Source organism: Mixophyes fleayi, chromosome 11, assembly GCF_038048845.1.
Source record: "Mixophyes fleayi isolate aMixFle1 chromosome 11, aMixFle1.hap1, whole genome shotgun sequence".
NCBI lineage: Eukaryota > Metazoa > Chordata > Amphibia > Anura > Limnodynastidae > Mixophyes > Mixophyes fleayi.
In genome coordinates, this window is record NC_134412.1 from 37,230,330 (window position 1) to 37,242,796 (window position 12,467).

A 12,467-nucleotide genomic window follows, 5' to 3' on the forward strand; every position below is an offset into this window, starting at 1 on the left:
AATGGGAGTCATGGGAGTCTATGTCACACTCTAATGCTAGATTATAGAGTGGTATTTTCAATAAATGGAAACAATAGATGGTATCAACTACCTCATGGCCAGTGCCAAATTCTAAAGCTGTGCTAAAGAGTGATATTCTATATACATGGAAACAAATTAGTAAATCGTAACTAACCCTCCCGGTCAGTACCGCACTCTTGTACCATGCTAAATATTCAGTTTTAAATCATAGCTATAATATTTCGTAATTGAGGATTTGAGACTCCAAGTGTGAACGCCGACACATGTTTCTCTTTTGAAGCCTTAACAAGGCAAAGGCTCACTTTCAACATAAATCTAACATTTGCCATATGTAAATCACACTTAGGTCATGACAATTTGAACCTTCAGATTTAATCACTAAAATCTACAATTTGACAATATGTACAATAAGAGAACTATAAGCTGAGTTAATTACTTCATTGAAACTCTGTGACTGACAATCAATTTATAAGAAAGCAACCAGGAACAAATGTGTTGACTTATCAATGTAGTGAATTTAACGTGGTCCATTAATTAATCTGCACATACTATATAGCGAGAACAAAGCAGACTTACCACCACTTTCTTGAGCAAGCACTTAGATTGGGGATGAAACGTGTTGATGGAAAGTTAACATTATTACTTTATCGGAAAAGAGCCAATACAGACTGCTTCAAGCTGCATTAACCTATTATAGAGCACTATAGGAACAACTTCAGCTGTGGCCACAGCTAACACAAGGAACTATTTTCTGATTGCAAGTAGCAGCAATTTTTGGGGGGATGGAACATAGATGACCAGCTAGTCTGGAAAACCGACCTCTGAAAATGGGTCCAATGGAAAAACTTCATACCCTTCTCCGACAGGAGCAATAGCAAGAGAAAACAAGCTACAGCAGTTGGACACCATTAATGTCATTTACCCTATGAGTGCAGCTTAGGAAAGAGTTATAGGCTCATTTTAACTGTATTTGTATATGAATACGATGGTTACATTGGATGAATAAAACTGTGGTGCTGTGGACAACGCAGATTGGAGTACACTAATCGTGTTTTAATTGTACCGTAGATATAGCTTATCTAGACTTTAGTAAGGCTTTTGACACTGTCCCACATCGCAGATTGTTAAATAAACTCAGAGGCATGGGATTGGATTCTTGAATTATTGAATGGATAAGAACTTGGTTGCAGGATAGAAAAGAGAGTTATAGTAAATGGAGTGCATTCACATGAGGGAAAGGTTACCAGTGGAGTACCCCATGGATCTGTACTTGGACCAGTGCCTTTTTAATATCTTTATTGATGACACTGCAAATGATATTGAAGGGAAATGATGCCTTTATGTAGGTGACACAAAGATATGCAACAGAGTAGACAAACCAGGAAGGGTAAAACAAATGATTGATGATCTTGGTAGACTAGAGGAATGATCAAGAGTGTGCAAATTACAGTTTAATTACAAAAAATGCAAAATCATGCACTTGGGTCTTAAAAACCAAAAAGGCTAAATATAGTGTTGACGGCACAATGGATCTGGGAGTCACTATTTCAGGTGACTTAAAGGCTGGTAAGCAATGTAACAAAGCAATGAGAAAGGGAAAACAGGAATCATTAGCAGAAAGAAAGAGTAAAAATGTCATTGGTACGGCATCATTTAAAAGACTGTGTTCAGTTCTTCAAAGGATAACAAGTATTAGAGCACAAGGGGAGCACTGAAACTGGAGGGAAGTAGGTTCAGAGGAAATTTGAGGAAAAATGACTTCACAGAAAGGGTAGTGGATAAGTGGAATAGCCTCTCATCACAGGTGGTAGAGACTAATACAGTAGAACAATTTAAACATGCTTGGGATAAACATAATGAAAATTAAATGGGGTTTGAGGTTACCATAGGCTGAAGAATGGGCAGACTAGATAGGCCAAGTGGTTATCATCTGTCGTCAAATTCTATCTTCCTATGTTTTTTTAAGTGAAAGGGCTCAAATACATTTGATTCTATAATTTTGAATTACTGCTAAAACAGGTCCATTCATTACTGTATGTGGAAAAATATGTCATAAAAGGACAATACATCCATTTTTGAATATTGTGGAGAGCATAGCAGGATATGTGAAGACCAATATTTTGCACTTTCACTTGCACTCTTTTTTCTAATTATGATAATTTAGTATTGGGGACTGTCAAGGTAAGGGCTTAAATAAAGTATTAAATTTCAGGGCCCAAATAAAATATTGAACTGTTAAATAGGAATATTAATGATTAACCCTCAGATAAACGTCTTTGAAACATTTGGTCAGTCAGTCAGTTAGAGGTAATTAGGTTAAGCAGACAGTCTTTCAGGAAACTAACTTAACATATACAGATCAAAGCCATGCATTGCTTTGATCCTACATACCATTTCCTATTTAGAGTAGACTTTCTTGCAATAGGTTTAGTAAAAACAAAGTAGCCCTCTAGGGGAGAACGTTGCAAAAGATTAAGGCTACCCATGCAGGTATATAGAAATATTGAAAGAACATACCTTCATATATCATATCTTGGGATATAAGTGTGTCACTATGTACTTAGGGGCAGAAAGAGTTGTGAAATATAGATTCCAACTGTAACAGAAAACCACAGTAGTTACATATCTTTCGGAATGACATTTGATATTGCTGTAGTTCCATCATGTTTGAAATGTAAATGTGCAGAGGTTATGACTGAATTATTTAAGGGGGAGTTATGTCTCAGGGATATGTCTGAGAAAAGTTACGGAATGTCAAAACATTTTAACTATTTTTTGTGAAGCCATAATTGACACCCAGGGGACATTTTCTGCCCCACATTAGCTTATACACTGCCCCTCTGAATGCTGTCCCATTTCAGCCTGCCTAAAAACCCTGTGTGGGAGAGAGCGGATTGTCAGCTCTTCGGGCTCAACCCATTTGAAGGACTGTCTATTTGATTCTGCCTAGCCCAGGCATACATGTTACGATCTGTAAGTTTTATTCTTTGCAAATTCATCCTGTTTGTTTTTATAACTGTATTGCATGTATTTTTTTGTAGGTCATTTGTTATTATTTGTTCTTTTTTATTACATCCAAATGCCCTGCACCCTTGCATATTAAATCTAAAATTGAATAAGTTTTGTCCTTGATACTCTAACAAATCCATTACCCTTTTATGAAGAATAGTACTTGACCATGTTAACCCTTTGAATGCTGGTGGGTGACTTCTTAATCCATTTGACTAACAAGCCTAATGTGTGCCAGCATGTAAATTTGTGGAACAGAATCTTGAGGTGTTAAGTGTTAACCCTTTGATTGCTGGTGTGAGCAACAAGGAGCACAGTGTGTGCCAGTGCATGACAGTATTGGGGTCCAATTACTTGAAATAGGTGGTGGCAGATCATAGGTGTTTATTGGTGTGAGTTCTGTTTGGGGGCGATTCAGCAAATCTATAACCTATCTTATCTTCTTAACAACATGTATAAATGAATAAAGTGATTCAAAATACTTATATTTTAAGAGTAGATGCGTAGGTCACCTGGTTCAGATCTTTCCTCCGTTATATGGTGATATACCATGAAAAATACAAAAACATAACATAGTGTAATATTGTAACAACAAGTGACGTCGTGTAGTGAATATGAAATTAATCTACTTCAATCCAAGGATTTCTTCTTATGTGAGTCCACTCACCAGATACATAAGTGCCTTGGATATTTAAACGTGTTCCATATAATGTGATTTATATAATATCTTTACCCAACTCCTTAAGTGATAACACTTACAAGATAGAAAGAAATAGTAAACCTGGGTTCAAATTTCTTTAAGTCCTCCGTGGGAATAATCAAGATTTTTCTCCCAAATAGATATTTTCAGTATTGAGTATAAAAAGAGAAAAAAAGCGGATCTAGTGTGATACCGTCTAGCTACAAAATTTTATTGCACATACATAGCATAAACAAAAAAAAGGATAAAATAACATAAAAAAATGTAAAAGCTGGACCATTCTATGGTCCAGCTTTTAAATCTTGATTATTCCCATGGAGGACTTCAAAGAAATTTAAACCCAGGTTCAGTTCAGCCAGTGGATTTTAAAGCACACAGTTGTTTTTAAAAGGTTTATTTATTGCATTTTTATTTTGCTGTAATCAACAGCTAATAAAGGTTAACTTTTATAAGAGTGTATCAACAATCTCTTCATATATTACAAATTATCAGAGCATTGGTGCATCCTTTATATTCTTTCTCCTTTTATTTCCATAATTATAATATGGTTGCACTCTCTATAACATAGTATCAATAGCAAGAAACCTATCATTATATTGGTATTAAAGAGAATATGCTCGTTATCATTGGTGCGATAGATTTAGGTCACACCTACTCCTTCTTTCTTTCTCCCTATAGATATATATTCAACTACTAATTTGAGAAGTCAGGAAAATATTTTTTCATTTTATATTGTATGAGTTTGGAGTAATTTTTTTTTTATATATTTCCTTAAAAATTGTGTTTTAAATAAACTGTGTTATATAAATTTCTATGGTGGTATATTTACTTTAGAGAAGATCTGATGCACTTCTTTTCGCTTTCATTTACTGAGGACAGCACATAGATAGTAGAGTGCCAGGAACACAGGATAGAACACAGGTAGCAGAGTGACAAGAAATTAACACAATACACTGGAAGCAGGATGTTAAATGCTCAGGAGTGCACACTGGCAGGGTGTCAGGAACTAAGATAGCACACTGGTGCCAGGGTGTCCAAAACTCAAGATCGTAGGAACTTATGATTGCAGGATTAAGATATAACGAACCCAACAAAGGCCAAGCAACAGGTACAACTTGCTAACTGCTGGGGAATGCAGTTGGATTGATTAACTGCTGCATTGCTGTAATGACAGGAATCCAAGATACAGATCAATTTTGGTTGAAGTCAGTATTATTACTACAAAGTCCAAAGGCAACAGGGTCCAGGACAACTAGCAAGACTCAATGTCAGATCATGAAAAAATTATATTTTGCCTCGAGTTAAGTCATATGACAATTAGGAATTACTCCAAGGCTCAACTCAGATATGTGACATACATGTGTCAAATTAACCCAAATCAGAATCATTCATCTATACTATTAAGTAAAAAATTAAACAATTACAGCAAAAAAAATATTGCAGTTTAATAACTTATGAAATCCAGCTTCTACTTGTTGCTCAATATGTTTTTTTTCCAAATAAAGATAATACTAAACGTATCATTATTCAGCAAATGTTTTACAAAGCAGACAAGACATTTCAGTTGCAATTCTACAATATGATCCAAAAATCATTTCAATGTCAAAATATAATCACACTGGTCAAGCTTCTTCTGCCAATAGTTTAGTACATCATTATCAGGTTGAAGTGCCCTAAGGCAATAATTCAGGAATGCCTTAACTATTTTATGTCCATATGTTTCAGAATTGGTTGGCTGTTCATATTTTTTTTCAAAACAGTTCTGCGTCATTCTGATCAAAGCAGATATTTTCTGGTTTGGAAATAGATTATTATTTTGGTGAAAGTTTTGATAAAAGGTTGCTAAATGTAATTTTTACATTCATTGCCGCTGACACAAGGTTGCTGTTAACTAGATGCATGAACCTGCTACAGATTGATTCTTGTACTAGTTCAACAAATGTCCTGGTTTGACCATGCTTGAGCCAGTTCAACCATGATCATCCAAGGTTGAGCTGATTCACGCATTATGGAGCTGGTTTGTGCATATGTGCACCGACTTATACACATTGAAACTTTATTATATACTTTAATAAATACATTTTTAACTTTTTTTTTTGTAACTGCGAATCAAAATCTCACAAAAACACAATAGGGAATAAAAAAATGTTAAAATACTTTCTATTTAGTCCTCACCAAATTAAGCAAGATTTTCCAAGATGCTTCTAGTAGATGACGGAGAGGTTGCTCAATGGACGGCTTATTCCTCCACACAGAGTGGCATTGTCTCAAATTAGCACTGCTATGGTTGAAGCTTAGAAACTTCTCATCCATTCAGCTACCTAGTACCAGAATAAGCTGTTTAGACATTTTGGGCCTGAATCATCAATGAGCGCAAAACGCATCTACATCGGGCATATGCACGTCCATATTCAACAAAGGATCTAGGTCTACTCTACTCTAACAGAGAATACACTGCAGGATATATCCATTTGAAGTTCATGCTATTTCATGCTATTTCTGCATTCCATTGCTAAACATTGCCGAACATACCGCAGAATATTTAAAGTTTAACTCGGCGCTCATCGTCCCTCTTTGCTTTTTATCGCAGGACTCATTTAGCACAATAACCCTGTGTCAAACAGAAGAGATGAGAGATAGAAGTTACTGTTGTTTTTTTAGTAAGAAACCAGAATGTCCTTTTCTACATTGAGATATTGTGAATCACTACTGTGTAACAGTGAGAACCCAATTACTGCAGTTAATGTTAGTGCTTCCTCAGGACCAGGTTTGGGTAATGCTGACCTAGACCACTCTTTCTCAAAATTGGATATGGCCACACTTGGTCGCATTGTCATGGGGTAAGCTGGACCCAATACTACGACTACAAGAATCAAACTCATAAACTATCACCATTATTGTTTCTGGTACGCACATGCACCAATGGTCTATTGTGACATATTACACGTAGTGGCTTGAAAATACTGCACTATTATTGGTATTCTCCTGTTCTTTGCTACACATTGCTTTGGAGGAAACTGGATCTACCACAGTAGGTACAGGAACCAAATACAGGTAAGCAATTTACATCAATATCTCTGGTACGCCAACTCACTTGTGGTTCGGTGTGACAGGTTGCAACTATTGATCTCAAACTACTGCACTGCACTCTTTGTCATGCTTGTACCTTGTCTTTATGTTTATGCATCATTGAAACCTATACGTTTATCACCTACCCATTTAACCCACTCCACTTCTGTTTCATACACACACACACACACACACACACACACACACACACATATATATATATATATATATATATATATATATACAAATAACAGACATAGATTCTCTGCGCTCTCCATGTACAGACTGGGGTACAAGTGGGGGGTATCCACATTGTTTAGACAAAAAACAGGGTTACTCTGCACTCTCCAAACACATAATTAAGGCTGTAGTAAGTATTTTTCTATATTAAAAACAGGGAATGTTAGTTCCACATATTGCAAAACAATAGTTAAGCTGATCAACTCATGCCATGGAATGTTGGGGGCCCTATTTGGAAGAAAATGGGTACATTTAGAAAATTCCAAACACGGAGGCGTTAAATCAATAGGACCCACAATTAATACTTAGACCCTCCTCCATCCCCAACATTAAAGGTGTAATTGTATTTCCATTTAATAAATAAACCTATTTCCCTCCCTCCAAACAGCCGCAGCAATACATTAATAGCATTTACGTATAATAAATATACCTATTTCCCGCAACCGTCAATACCATTAAATAATTCATATTCACATTTAATAACTAAATGCTCCTAAAACTCAGCCCCACATTCAATTAATAGCCCCCAAACTACCCCATCTTAAATTAATAGTCCCCAATATAAAATTAAATTGACCCACCATCATCCCATAAAAAAATAGCACCCATTAATTAGCCACCACCTACCTCACACACACATACTATATTGTCACAAGCCACCTGTCCCCCCTGTGCCATAACACACACATTACTGTGCCCTTCATCACCATGCTGTGCCCCTTTATGATCACATTGCACCCTCCATGCTACTTTTGCTCCCCCCTTCACCTGCCCCCCTTCATTAGCCTGTGCCATGCTACTTTTGCTCCCCCTTCTACTGGCCCACCTTCATCACCCTGTGCCATGCTGCTTTTGCTCCCCCCTTCATCACCCTGTGCCATGCTGCTTTTGCTCCCCCCTTCATCACCCTGCACCATACTGCCCTTCCACGCTTCACTCTGTGCCATGCTGCTCCCCATCCCTTTCATCACTCTGTGCCATGCTGCTTTTATTACCCCCTTCTCCTGGCCCCCCCTTCATCACCCTGTGTCATGCTGATTACCCCCTTTCATCACTCTATGTCATACTGCTTCCCCCCCTTCATCACTGTGTCATGCTGCTTCCACCCCCCCTTTCATCACCCTGTAACATGCTGCTTCCCCACTTTCATCAGTCCGTGTCATGCTGCCCCCCCTTTCATCACTCTGTGCCATGCTGCTCCCCCCTCCCTTCATTCCATTCCTTTTCTTACCTTTTTATTGGCTACCTTCTTCTCTTTTCTTTTCTTCTTGTCTTCTGCCTTCTTTCTTGCTTGCTCCTCTCTGCTCTGCTCCTCACTGAATGTCGGGCGCCCGATATTCAGTCCGAATGGAGCAGAGAGGAGAGAGGAGGGGCGCATGAGTATCATTTTTTTTTAAGTACCCGATCTTCCACCAACGTAGAGGGTAGCCATCAGGTGTCAGAGCCCACCGGGGGATACCCCGGCTCCCTGGCGGGCCAGTCAACCCTGGGTACATTCACTAAAAAGGATTCCTGTAGTTACATGTATGAACAAATAAAGGACTAATAAAATATGGGAGTAACTTAGTGACATAATGAGGTAACACATTACTGGGATTTAAATGTAAACTCACTTCTGTGAGTGTTTTAGTAACATCTTATAAAATTTTACCTGGTAAACTATAATAAACTGTATGTAAGTATATATGATTTCTGAGTTATCTCTGTAAAGTAAAAAATTTAATATATATATATATATATATATATATATATATATATATATAAATCAGCGCTGGATCAGTGACCCATAGTGACGGTCTATTAAAAAATTGAATCCACATGATATAGAAATTCTTCTTAGTAGAGGCTACCAATCGAGTGTACTGATATACATTTGTATACAACGCTATTTGACTGTTTTATATTGATTATTATTTTAATAAATGTGAATTTCTATATCACGTGGATTCAATTTTTTAATAGACTGTCACTATGGGTCACTGATCCAGCGCTGATTTTGTTTATTAATTTTCCTACTACAATAGTAGACATATTGCTGTATAAATTCATATCTCTTTTGCTTTGTACACTAGAAAAAAGGATATATAGAAGAAATAACACACGCATAACAAGCAAATAGGGCTTTTTATTGACGTATGTGTATATAAGACGTCTGAACAAATAGGTAGTCATGTGTCTTTTTGTTCAGCAAGGTAACCCTCCTCCTCTTACATGACAGGACAGCGAGTAAGAGTGATAGTTTTCTGTATTAATTGTTTAATTAACAGATGTATGGTCATTGTATTATTATTTTTTTCAAGTATTATATTATGTGTTATAGTTGGTTGCTGTCTGTTTATTGCATACTACTGTAAATGTTATGTATGGCACTTGAAGTAGGACAGGGCTAGTGAAGCAGTGCTCGAGGTACAGAGGGTGATGTAGTAATAGAAGGAGAACTTCAGGAAAGAGGGTCGTTCATCATAAAATGTAAAGAGAAGACACAAATAGGGTAGCTCTGGATGGCGGGTAAAGGGGCAGGAAGCAGGGGCAAAGGAAAAAGGAAGAGGGCTGATAGGCTTAAATAAAGAAATTAGTTTTAAGGGTACATTTGAAGCCTTGTAGAGTAGAGGATAATCTAATAGGGCATGTGAAGAACAGGCCTGACAAAGTCCTGGAGGCGGGAGTAGAATGCGATAATCAATGTGGTAGTGAAGCGGTGGGCATTGGCAGTGGAGGGGGCAGGAAGGAGTGTGGGTAGTGATGAGGTTGTAGATGTAGGGAAGGGAGTATTGGCTGATGGCTTTGTAGGTGAGGAGTATGAATTTAAATCTGTAGGACACGGAGAGCCATTGTAGCAAGAGGCATAGCACAGATAAAGTCAGAGAAAACTAAGGTTATACTGAAGAGGGGCAAGATGGGAATTGGTTGGTTAACCCAAAGAGGAGGAGGTTACAATAATCAAGGTGAGGGATTATAAGAGTTTTGGCAGCTTCCATGTTGAGAAAAAGTCATACTTGGATATATTCTGTAGGTAGAAGAGACAGGATTTAGAGAGAAACTGAATATACATTTTTAATAGAGGTAGGAGTCAAGGATGACACCATAGCTTATTTTTTAGCATTATACTGCAGTATTTTAAAGTTTTTTTTATTTAAATCAAACCTACTATCAAATAGTGTTTCACTATCAAAACAAATCATCATCATCATCAACATTTTTATTTATATAGCGCCAGAAAATTTCGTAGCGCTTTACAAAAAATGTTTCTTGTGCTTATGACCTGGTTGAGTATAAATAAATCTGGATGTAAAATTGCTTGATGTAAACATATGATGGCAAATATGTTATCGGTGCAGAGATTGGTGCATCTTTCTTCTGCTTATGGGTGTAAATATGCTATATTTATGGGCAGTGTTTTAGAGCTTTAGTATGCATATCCAATTGTAAACCACTACTGAATTTATTGGCACTATATCAATCAATGTTGATTATGCTGATTGCCGTGAACATAGAGAACTTACAGTTATTTATAAGGGTTAACACATCACATAATTGTGGGGGATAAAGCCTAAAAACATAACTGCAGTGTAAATATGTTATATCAAATGAATCCATTGATATGCTTAGCTACTAAAGTGTAAAACGTGAAGACAAAGGGGGTATTCAATTGTTAGCGTTAACGGAAAAAAACGAGCGCTCAAAAAATATTACTGTTTATACGGTAATATTGCGTGCGAAAAGCGTCAATATGGTAGTTTACTCGCGGAATTTCAGCTCGCCGCTCCCTGGCGGCGAGCTGAAATTCCGCGAGTAATTACCGTATTAACTCTAAGATTTTTTGAGCGCTCGTTTGAGAGCGTTAACGCTAACAATTGAATACCCCCCAAAAAGTCTGATGTAAATGTATTTGATTGCATTGTACATTCTAGTGTTAGAAGATAGGAGTGTCACCTGTGGCAGCTTTAAAGAGCTTCTGTGGTAAGATATACCCTGGCCATGAATGGAGTTGTGACACCTGAGTAGACTTTTCGGAACCACTCAGCATGTTGTCTGGTTCAAAGAGGCCATGTGCTGATGTTGGCTATATGTGATATAGACAAAAATAATTGAGTTTTAAAATACGCCACTTAAAATCAATAAAAGTAGTGATCAATTACATATTCCTCAATAGCATGATGAAGGGCAGCTCATATGTCAAGTTAAGAATTCTGCGCTACAGAGAAGTTAAGAAAATGAATGTAAGCTCTGCGAATACACTGTATTTAGGCGTGTTTGGTATCAGAAGATGGATAGAGTCATGGGGGTTTATTAATGATAAAATTGGACCTGTGTGACGCTCAACAGAAAAGTTAGGTCACATAGTAGAATTGGTTAGTAAATCAGGCAACATGCAAATGGTGATTGAAAAAAGTGTCACAGGCCACAACCCCCTGGGGGTAGGTAAAGGTATGGAAGTGTCTTTAAAAAGCTGAAACCAGGTACAACAAATTGTCAGACTTTTGGGAAAATCAATCTACGTTGATAAGCTGTCCATCTTCCTTGCCAATTTTCTGTGGCACAGAGTATGCAATTCATGTAAGTGACACTCTGAATGTAACCCCTTTTATTTTAAACTGTTTTGCTTGTGTATGTTATCTCAATCTATTAATTGTTTATTAATTATTTTTTATATCTGAACGCCCTGTACTTTTGTATATTAAATCTATATAGAGAGACTTTGGAATTCTGAACTCCCGCATTAGACGTGCAGCGGGACGCCGTTAACATAGTCTACACGGAGAAGAGATTGCAGCTACAACGGAGGACACAGATGCACCGAGTCCTGGGACTTCTCTAGGGTATTGTAGGGTAAGAGTTTTTAACTTATTTTTGGTTTATTGCCATCTGCAAGACTGAAGATTGCCCGTGTGCATCCATTACTCACATATTCACGAAGGAGCTATAAACATTAACCCAGTCACTATTTATTTGCGCCCTCTCTATTATTGTATTTATATTAAATCTATAATTTAATATGCTGCGTCCTTGATACTCTAACAAATCCTTTTGCCTGTTAAGAAGAATATACCTCGGCCAAGATAACCCTTGGGATGCCAGTGTGTGATTTGTTGATACATTTGATTAACAAGCTATGTGTGCTTGCATTTACATTTGTGCAACAGTCTGGAGGTGTGAATAGTTAACCCTTTGCTTGCTGGGGTGGGTCTTGCTAGCCTGTGAGCAGCTAGAAGCCTTGTGTGCCAGTGTGGGACAGTATATTGGGGTGCTATTGCCTGTATTCAATAGGTGGTGGCAAACCTGAAGTGTGTGCGGGTGTGAGCGCTGTGTGGGGCGATTCAATAGGTCTATAACCTGTGTGATAGGTAAAGAGAGACTGTGGGCTGGAATCGTGAAACCTCATATAGCAAACACCCCAAAGTCACGACAGCTGGGAGCGTGTTCGTGA